Source organism: Anabrus simplex, chromosome 13 (assembly GCF_040414725.1).
Source record: "Anabrus simplex isolate iqAnaSimp1 chromosome 13, ASM4041472v1, whole genome shotgun sequence".
Classification (NCBI taxonomy): Eukaryota; Metazoa; Arthropoda; class Insecta; order Orthoptera; family Tettigoniidae; genus Anabrus; species Anabrus simplex.
Window position 1 is genome coordinate 80407858 of NC_090277.1, and position 11818 is coordinate 80419675.

Consider the following 11818-nt stretch of genomic DNA (forward strand, 5'->3'; position numbering starts at 1 on the left):
CTGTACCTTAATTAAGGCCACAGCTGCTTACTTCCCACTCCTAGCCCTTTCCTATCCCATCGTCGCCATAAGACCTATCTGTGTCGTTGTGACGTAAAACCACGGAGTCGTTTTCTGGGCGAATGTTATGTGTCTCACTCAGATCCACATGAATGGGAGAAGAAGAAAAAAATTCAAAATATAGAAAGCCCACATCCCCAGGGGCTCATAATATGTGAGATGTGATTAGTGAACTCGAGAATCCAGCTGAGTCTGGCATTGATTTCATTTTTTTCTTTCAACCTTCCTGTCCAAATGATATCAGCTCATCCGTGGTTCAGTGCTATGCGACGTGGGGTTGGTGCATGTATCAATGCTAAGGGAAGGCATTTTCAACATCTGGTGGCGCTTCCGTACTCGGCTGGCAGACTTTGGGAGGAGAAGGTCGTATAAAATGATGTGCAACGATACCTTACGTAGTACAAAGGAGAGGCCCTTCTTTGTGCCGACCAGGAACCTACAAGATCATATGCTTTGTTCCTATTGGCCTGCCAAGATTCGTATTGTCTCCGTGTGCAAGTGCAGGGCTGCCATATTCGGTAGAAGTAACAGAAACACCAATTTGAAAGTTGTCATGGCGTGTGCTGGCCCCTGACCAATGGTTTTGTCGCTAGCCGGACCTAATCAATCTAGACCAATGGTTTTTTGCCTAGCCGGACCTAACCAATCCAGACTAATGATTTTGTCACTAGTTGGACCTAACCTATCCAACCAATGGTTTTGTCGCTAGCCGGAACTAACCAATCTAGACCAATGGTTTTGTCACTAGATGGACCAAACCAATCCAGACCAATGATTTTGCCGCTAGCTGGACCTAACCTATCCAACCAATGGTTTTGTCCCTAGCCGGATCTAACCTATCTAAACCAATGGTCTTGTCACTAGTTGGACCAAACCAATCCAGACCAATGGTTTTTTCACTAGCCGGACCTAATCTATCCAGGCCAATGGTTTTTCGCTAGCCGGACCTAACCTATCCAGACCAACGGTTTTGTCGGTAGCCGGACCTAACCAATCCAGAACAATGGTTTTGTCGCTAGCCGGACCTAACCTATCCATACCAATGGTTTTGTCGCTAGCCGGACCTAACCAATCCAGAACAATGGATTTATCGCTAGCCAGACCTAATCAATCCAGAACAATGGTTTTGTCGCTAGCCGGACCTAACCAATCCAGAACAATGGATTTATCGCTAGCCAGATCTAACCAATCCAGACCAACGGTTTTGTCGGTAGCCGGACCTAACCAATCCAGAACAATGGTTTTGTCGCTAGCCGGATCTAACCTATCCAGACCAATGGTTTTGTCGCTAGCCGGATCTAACAATCCAGACCAATGGTTTTGTCGCTAGCCGGACCTAACCTATCCAGACCAATGGTTTTGTCGGTAGCCGGACCTAACCTATCCAGACCAATGGTTTTGTCGGTAGCCGGACCTAACCTATCCAGACCAATGGTCTCCTCACTAGCCTGACCTAACCAATCCATATCAATGGTTTTGTCACTAGCCTGACCTAACCTATCCAGACCAATGGTTTTGTCACTAGCCTGACCTAATCAATCCAGACCAATGGTTTTGTCGGTAGCCGGACCTAACCTATCCAGACCAATGGTCTCCTCACTAGCCTGACCTAACCAATCCATATCAATGGTTTTGTCACTAGCCTGACCTAACCTATCCAGACCAATGGTTTTGTCACTAGCCTGACCTAATCAATCCAGACCAATGGTTTTGTCGCTAGCCTGATCTAACCAATCCAACCAATGGTTTTGTCACTAGCCTGACCTAACCTATCCAGACCAATGATTTTGTCACTAACCTGGCCTAACCAATCCAGACCAATGGTTTTGTCACTAGCCTGACCTAACCTATCCAGACCAATGGTTTTGTCACTAGCCTGACCTAACCAATCCAACCAATGGTTTTGTCACTAGCCTGACCTAACCAATCCAACCAATGGTTTTGTCGGTAGCCGGACCTAACCTATCCAAACCAATGGTCTCGTCACTAGCCTGACCTAACCAATCCAACCAATGGTTTTGTCACTAGCCTGACCTAACCAATCCAGACCAATGGTCTTGTAAATCGCCGGACCTAACAATCCAGACGTTGGGAAGCCTGCTGAGTGTTATGTGCCGTCATCCGAGTCGCGTAATGTTCGATCTCTAATCTAACTTTCGCCCGCCGGGTACGGAAGTTTTACGGAACGTTTCACGTAAGAAAGAGTGTGTGGTGTTTTGCTGCTACGTTCTGTTTCTGTGTATTTTCTATGATGAATGTACTATGAAGAAAACGAGGTCTAACGTGAAAATAAAGCGTTTCCTAGCCCATATTCATATAACATATTTTCTTCTTCTACATGTGGGTAATGTGTCTTGAAAATTTGGCCAACCTTATTGGTACATTCTGTATAAAGCCTGTGGCAAGATTATCTTAACATGTATCTTTTAAGTGCCTGCCGTTTTTTTGTATTATGACATGTAATCCAGTGTGTTTCTCATACAGAGTACTTTGTATCTCGACAGAAGTACGAGCGAAGTTGGTGTCAGATGCAGCGATGTTCACGACTCGTTTCTGGTTGCTGCTGGTATTGTTCATCGGGTCGTATCACCAGCAAGATGCAGCACAGGCATTACCACCAAATGCAAGGTAAATTTATCATAAAGAGAGCTAGAACTTCATAATGTAAACGAGCGAGCGATATTCCAGGCAAATAGAACGGAGGGAGGTCTGCAATTGTAGGATAGGCAGTCTGGATAGTTATATCTAATGAAGCGGTGAAAACTCATCAGTTTGCACCACCTCATCATCATCATCATCATCATCATCATCCAGCGAGCCGGGTAGGATGTTTAAGAACGATGTGCCTCCATTTATTACGGTCATGATGTGCTTCTTTTCTTTCTAGGGCATCCCATGTTTCTCCTCTCTTTTGTAGGTCTTCTCTTATCTGATCTAACCACTTTTTCTAGGGCATCGAATTGGTCTTCGTCCCGGAGCGATATTTTCAAAATACTTCCTTGGTGTTCGAGTCTCCTGCATCTGCTTAACGTGTTCTAGCCACTTCAGCCTTGCAATCCTCACCCTGTCTTCTATGGTCAGGCTGACCTGCAGGTCTCTTCATATCTGATCATTACTAATTCTTCCCTTCCTTGTTTTCTATACCACAGCTGATCTAAGGAACTTCATTTCATAAGCTTGCAGTTGACTTACTTCTCTTTTATGTATGACGCAACTCTCCAGAGTATGGGGCTGAATTCACTATGACTTATCTTGAGCGCGATTATTCCTGATCTGCAAATGGATCTGATGTACTTTCATGGAAGCCTTCATGTAACTAGGAAACTCACTGCTTGTTATTGGAAGCAACATTAATAAATTTGTCATGGTTGATAGGTTAAGAGATGCATGAAGAAAAATAAATAATGGCATACATTTTAATTACAATTGCATTTGATCTTTCCTTCGCCATTAGACTTGTATGCTATAAAGTATCATCTACGTACCTAATAATGGTCTTAACTTAGATTTGAAGTAGTGTCAAGGTATTAGAAGTAGACAACATTGCGTAAATGTTAATATTTCCAGGAAAATTAGTACATTGCAGAACCTTGTATTTGCTGCCATAAACACTGCCCTGCACTAAACAACGCCAACGCCAACACTGCCTATTCAACAACTCGGCCAACATTAACCACACGACAATATTACTCTTCCAATACACTAGCGACGACAATCACGACGAACACTACTACTGCTCACTCATTTCGACAACAACTCTACTGCTGTTCAACTCCACAAAATAACAACACCAGCACTCCAGCACTAACAATGACCCACTCCTATTCGTGACGACGCTCCTTTTATATCCTTACTGACGAAGTATTACAATCTTGGGGCTTTGACCAGAGAAGTACTATTCTCATTGCGCGTTCCAGAAGACCCAAGGGGAAACCAGACGAGAGCATAATACAAGGAGAGGCCGGCTGGGAGGTCTCCGGTCTAATTCACTCATCCCTTCCAGAGAGCTCGTAACAATATTTCAATGTTAGGTGAAATACAATTACATAAAATACATATAACCTCCCGATAGCATAAAACACTACAAAGCACATCGTTGTTAAAGAATCCAAATCTCGTGTGTCAAGCATCTCAGCCACGCATGGATATGCAGTCCATCAGAACAATGTTCGTTGTGTTCATTTTCCTATGTATATGGGTAAAACGAAATAAATCTTACCGTACCGTACTGTAGGAAAGGAATGTATGTTTGCGCGAAGAATTTACTCACTCCTACAGTATACTGTATTTAAGATTCATTTTTCTTTACACTTTTGCATAAAAACTGAACACAACGAACATTGTTCTGATGGACTGCATATCCATTATGTGGCTTGGGGACGTGACCAGTCTTAAGGTAAATAATGGATAGGAAGGGCATTATGATATGAGAGGTTTGGATTTTTCAACAACGATATGTCCAGTGCCTATCCACTGTTGGATGTTGGCAAACTCATGTCGGAATTTCATTCAGATGGAAGAGTTAACCAGCTGTTCTCATTGATGTACGATTTTGAGTCAGTTGTTGTTCCTCTTGAACATCTTCTCTTAACTAACTTGCCTTGAGGATTTAATTGAAACATTTAATATTTAGAATTCATTACTACGTGGCTTTCTTTGTTTAATAATCTAGATAAATTCTGTTTGTTTCCCTATTATTTTCAAGATGTTATTATTAGATACTCGTTCGGTCCAAAGCAAAAGGTAGTATCCAGTAGCGTAGCCAGGATCGACCGATATTGGGGTTATAATTACATAATGAAGGTGCTGATACGCGCATGCATGCCATTTTAAGGACACTGACACAAGTAAATTATGTTGATATTCAGATTGCAGTACCGGTACAGTAAAAATATTACATTAAAATACAAAACAAGAAAAAGAACAGTTTTACAGTGAATGGTATGTTCAGATTAAATCCAAAATCTAACATTCTAGGCTTATTAGAAAATAGATCAAGATATCTGTTCGTTTTACAATTATGTATCTGTGAATATTCAAAAGAGCCGATCCATTCAATCGACTTTCACTTGTTTATTGTCCGTTTATGTCTATTTTTTTTTTGTAAAAATTCCATGCGAGGGGGTCTAACTCCCAGTACCGTACTCCCTTGGCTATGCCTCTGGCAGTATCACATCTCAAATTCTTTTTGTAGTTTTATTACTGAAGCTTTCAGTGTCCAAATCGCATATAATACATCCTTTATTTCAGAAAAATATTCTAGTCCTTTCAATTCTGCTTTTCATTTCTTTAGTGGTGTCTCGATCTCCATGAATCTGACTGCCAAAGTATTAAAATGTATTAATACTTTCTACACCAATAAACCATTACATTATGACCAACTACCTAATACGATGTAGGACCACCAGAACCGCGACCACTCGGTGAGGCATTGAAGTTATAGTGCGGTATCTGGTACCACAAGGGCAACAGAAGATCCTCCGATTGGCGATAACTGTTGGGTGGTGGTGAAGTAGTAAGACGCTACTTCTACACTTTGAAACATGACGTTCGGTGACGTTCATATCGGGACTATTTGGAGGCCTCGGCATTAAAGCAAATTCACTATCGTATTCCTCGAAGCAGTCCTTCACAACCCTGGCAGTGTGACATTGCGCGTTTGCCTGTTGGAGTAGTCGTAACCAGGGGCTTCTCGTCTTATAAATCACACGAGCACGTGAACTCCTGAAATTTACACGATATCATATGATGAGAACAATATTTCTGTATGTTGAGAACGTATTTACGAAGTTGTAAGTGCCGATTCACTTTCTCGGGCACGCGAGCCAATCACAACCCCATTTTGAACTACAAACTTCGTTGCACAGCTAGACCTTGAAGGGGCAATGCTGTGGGTATGGGGAATATGATCACAGTTTACTGTGCGATCACGACACTGCCTGCTCGATATGCATCATGGCTGCTTCAGTGGATTACGGACCGCTGACCTACCTCCAATGCCATCTCTACAAGTTCTTATCAAATCCCAAAGATGGCAGCACGTATCGCGTAGTCCGTGGCAGTGGTTAAGGCACAGGGCGATTAACTGATTAACCGCATGGCGCTGTTTACAGTTGCATGTGTAAAATAACTTTGGCTAATGAACCAAAGAGGCGACACTATATAGGTTAACTGATGTCCTGTTAAAATATTGACCGACTATACATCGGGTGATTTTATCTGCTGTCAGCTCTGAGTGAACACCCAAAGATTTAACACGCGACGCCACTGATCGTCACCATCAGAGAACATTGTTGCCATGAACGGATAGACTTGGTTTCAAAAAGCGTCCGAGTACTGGATAGCTGTTAGGAATTGGTGTACCGGAATAATGGGCCCCAGTGTATCCCATGAAACTATCGCCCGGATCATCACATCTCCTCCACCAGCCTGTCTCCGCCCCGTGCAACCACATGCCATAGCGTACACGCGCTCGGCCATCAACCTGATGAACCAGGAATCTGGATCTATCGGACGTGGTGACCTTTCACCAATCATCCACAGTCCATTGGCGATGATTTTGTGACCACATCATGCAGTCCGACTGGGTCGACGACTCCACAGTCCCATGCGCAGCAGTGTTCGATGAACCGTGTGCTGGGAAACATTGGCCTAATCATTTTCATTGTATCTGTTGGTGATTTTTCGAAATGTGGCCCCGGGTCGCACGGAATAATGCACACCACATTCCACTGCCCTCTGGCATCAGTGAGCCGCTGTCGACACGACGTGTCATTGCTCATCGTTTCACCACTTTCGATACGTGCTCACAACAGCGGCACGAGAACAGCCCACAAGCCACGCCTTTTCAGAGATGCTGGTACCAAGGCTCCGTCCCATCACAATTTGCCCGCTATCGAATGCGAAGAGATCGGCCGCTTTTCCCATTCTGATGCCGGAGACACTACTAACAGTAAGGCTGTAGACCTACCTATATAAACCATGCTACCAGTATTTCACGTGTTATTCTCGTGGTTCTAGGCGCGCTGAATGATGCTAGGTCGGGGTGGTGATAATGCAATGACTTTAATGTGTGCATCAATTCGCAGATCTTTATTTCTACTTATTTTCATAGCTTAGAATGCCGAAATACAGCTGTTGTTAAGTAAAGGCTGGTATTTGTTTGTATTCTAACAGAAAATGTTTGAGTTTCAGATAAATGAAACATGTTTGAAATTAGTATTTTGTAAAACAATCCTCATACTGAGCGAAAGTTAATTTAAAATTTAGTGCTTGACAATAATGTATTTTAGTGTACCATTTGCCACCAAGGTAGACACCTCATTTGCAAGTAAAGTGAATTTGATTTGATTTGAATGTAAGGAATTATTACTGCTCCCTCGATTCTCAAACATCTAAGACAACGGCAAAGAAAACCGACTTTAGATTTGTATAGATGATAATACTTGATATTTACCATGAGAACATCCTGAATTTTACACCAGTATTCGTCAACATTATGTAAGAGAAATAAGAGGTATTCCAGTGGAAGAATTGCTAATGTGAATTTGACTGACACTTGCAAGAAAATTAGCTGCCCTGTTTCCGCTGTTGCAGGGAATCCAGCGCGGAGTCGGACGGAGAAGAAGTGCCATTCTTGAACGAGGGCGAAAAGCTGACGGACGTCGCCCCAGATGAACAGCTTAAGAATAGTGTCGAGAAAAGAGGGAGTGGTATAATACACAGACCAATGAATCCGAAAGGGAACTTTTTGTTGGAATTCCCTACCCATGGAAAAGAGCAAAGTGATCACGATGTGAATGAGAAATTAATGGAGGCTATGGTAATCATGGAAACGGATCAGCTGGCAAATGAAAACAGTCAAAACAATGATTTTTCTTCAGAGAAAAGTCAGAGTGTTAGTCTGAGGAGCACCTACAGACCTAAAACATTTCCACTGGAGAACACAAGTCTAGGAATTGTTGAGACGAGAAAGAGTGGGAATTCGGCTTTTCAACTACACCCAAGTTCGCAGAAGGGAGATAACTGGGCAAAGCTTGATGAAGAAGACGGTGCTGAAGACGTGGGGCTGGGTGATACTGCTGTAGAGGAAGCGACGGACCAATTTGAGGCAGAAGGAAATAATATTAACAGAGATGGTATGGAGGATGGATCCCAGGAACCTATGGAACAAATGGACAGCAGTTTTGCACCCAACAGTGAAGGAATCTATAACTTCTCAAAAGATGCAGGAATACAGTCTTTTGCCAATAGCGAATCAGGTAATTTCTCAACTAATGTTCGAGATCCGGCAATGATGACAAGAAATCAACGTCATTATCCTAACCTTTTGAAGGACAGGAACATGTCTTCTGCAGAAAGTGACGAACTGTATTCAGAGAAGAGAAATGCGAGTTTTAAACGGAGTGAAGGTGGTCAACTGAAACAAGAAAGGAGAGAAATCACTCAGAACGGAGTAAACTGGAATTTGAGGGCAAAAGAAAATACATTAACTGCCAAAGGTATTGTTGCCATACCGTCGGGTAATGATGAAAGTTATTACACACAAATGAAAGGGAACAATGAGTTGTATAGGACTGATAACGAAAGTCAGGGATACGTTCCTTTGGGAGACACAGCCCAGGAGAATGATGAAACCAAAGATACCAGGGTAGAAAATACAGAGAAGAGAAATAGTGATGATAATAATGCACCAAATGTGGGGTTCAACGATGGAATGGGTCCTCAGAATTTAGCTAACACTAGTATTGGTGAAATTAAGCACGAATTGCAGGATAATGATGAAGTAGAAAGGGTGTTTGAAGACGATGCAAATGCCTCTGAAACTGATGACATGAACGTTGGCTATGATGACTTCCTTCTGGGTAGGAGGGAGTTTGACTCTGACAGAGACAAACGAATAATTCATGAGAGGGACAGATTTCTAAGAGTGCCAGATCTGAAACACACCGACGACGAAGATCGCAGAAGTGGGAATCAAAAGATTCATGATTCGAATGAAATAACCGCAGAAGGAGCAAGAAGACGAATTAAAGGGCGTAAACATAAAAGACCAGAGGGTAAATATAGAATGGAAGAAGAAGATGACAACGTGCAAGGAGGTGACGATGACGAACAATGTTGCCACCTTATGAGAAAAGATAAATGTAAAGCCTGCAGTAAACAATTTAAATTTAGACATGGTAAAGCCAAAGGTGTTTCGAAGTCAAGTGACCCGGAGGACAGCATGGGCAAAGATGATGATGACGTAATGGACGAATGTTCCAATACTAACCACAACCACACGCACCGACCTGCACCTAAAGAATGAGTGATAGCTCTGAGATAAACCATTTTTCCTTAATCATGATGGACGAAGTTTGCTACTATTGCTGTGCTGTAAGATGATGCACACCTCCTAAATCTTTACATGGTGTAAATCAATTAAATATTTTGATCTATATAATTATTAGTTTGAAGCATATTTGTACAAGACTTGTTTATACCAAAATATACTAAATATACATGTCAGCATTACATTTTTTTAAATAAGTTTTCACTTTAATAAGGGATAATTGAAATCAATTTGAACCCTTCGTGACAAACCGCGTTTACTATTATTTTTTTCTTTTTCCGTTAGGGTCTTCTAGAAACCATGTGCCAGTTTCAGTGCTTCAGCCTACGTTCTTCTTTCTTCCTCCATCTTCTCAGTATGTCTCCTTTTTCTCTCCTCGGATCATTTTGAGCCTAGTTGTTTTTTTCAAACGACCTTGGGATCCTTCCATTAACAACACTTTCTTTCTAAAAAATTCTTTCTCTGTTGTTTCTTCTTGTCTTTACAAATCTTTCTTGACTTCATGAATCCAGGTTGTTGTTGACTTCTTGTTCCAAATATATTTGAAGATCTGTTTGGTTAACCTGTTCTCATCCATTCTGTATAAATGTCCAAAAAGTATCAAACGCCTCTTCCTCATTGTTTCTGTTATGTTTTCTATGTTCCGGTATATTTCATCATTACTTCTTGATTTCCAGAGTTCTGCAGTTCTTAGCGGACCGAGTATTTTCCGTATCATTCTTCTTTCCATTACTTCTAATTTATTCAGCTTGTAATTCAGTACCAGACATTCACTCGCGCATAGGCATTCCGGTTTGACTACTGTGTTGTAGTCTTGTATTTGAGGATTATAGAAAAACACTTTTTGTTGTAGATATTCCTGGTTATACCGTATACTCTTTCCATTTTCTTCATTATTATTATTATTATTATTATTATTATTATTATTATTATTATTATTATTCTCCCTCTGTGGATCAGTGGTAGAGTGTTGGCCTTCGGATCCCAAGATAGCGGGTTCAAACCAGACAGAGGCAGTTAGATTCTTGAAGGGCGGAAAAAAGTCCATTCGACAGTCCATGTCGTATGATGTTGGCTTGTAAAAGATCCCTGGTGACACATTTCGTGTTTACCGGACAAAATTAATTAAAACTCAGTCACAGACGCCCAGGAGAGATTCGGTTCACTCTGCCATCTAGTGGGCCTAGAGTAAAACATTGGCAAGTAGACAGCCAGATGACGTCAAAGTAAAATGCTTGCACAAGGAAGCTGAGGCCATATTATCATTATTATTATTATATTTATAAGGGTATCGGACGGCCTTTCCATTTCACATGCAATTAGGCAAACAAATGGTGTGCTTCAGGGAGACCCCATGAGTCCACTACTATTCATCCTAGCAACCGAGGAAATATTGAGGATAACGGAAGATAGAGAAGACATTCACATTTTTGCGTATATACAATTGTAATATGGCGCCAAAACAACAACTTCTACATTAACAACACAAAAACGGAAATGATGGTCTTTAAAAATGGGGGTAAGATACCTCACGGAACAAAAATTACTCTCTCCAACAGCAAACTCAAAATAGTCAACGATTTCAAATATTTAGCGGCAAATGCTTTACAAAACACATAACAGAAAGAGCTGCGCAAGCTATCCTAGCAATAAATAATATCAAGCATATACAAGCACTTAGCATGGAAACAGCAATGAAATTATTCGAGGCAAAGATTATTCTTATCCTAACATATGGCATTGAAATTATATGGCCTGACCTCACCAGGAAAAACTTAGCTACCTTGGAAAGAGTTAAAGCATGCTTCTTGAAAAGAGCTTTGGGTGTATCCAAATCAACAGGATCGCGCCTAACATATGTACTAGCTAGAGAATCATTTCTGCTAGAGGATTTGAGAACAACCTTCGTGCTCCCATCTACCATAGCAGCAGAACAAGAATGACAAAGTTTAAGGGACCACCGCCTAGAAATCTGGCCAGAATTTTACAGCACGGGTGCGATGATCGATAGGACCAGGACGTCAGCAAACTTCGAGATGAGACACGTACTAACGAGACTGTCTGTGCATGGTTTGCATCATCAACTCTGCAAAAACAAGGTGTACCACAATCCGATGAAGACTTGCATATGCCAGTTGTGTGAAAAAACGTGTGATCGTTACCACATCGAACTGTGTACAAAGCGAACAAAAACCATAAGTGAATACGCAAAACTAAGTATTAATAGAAATAATATTTAAATTATTTCTTTTATTGTACTGTGCACATTTGTGCACATTTCCAATAACAATTGAGCCTCTATGAACTTCGATTGTTAAGAAGCAAGTTCATTTGCAATATTTATATTTTGTACGTCCGCCGGCTTTATCCTGCCAAAATTTCTTAACGGCCAACGATCACTGCCTTCTTTCACTCTTCTGTCAG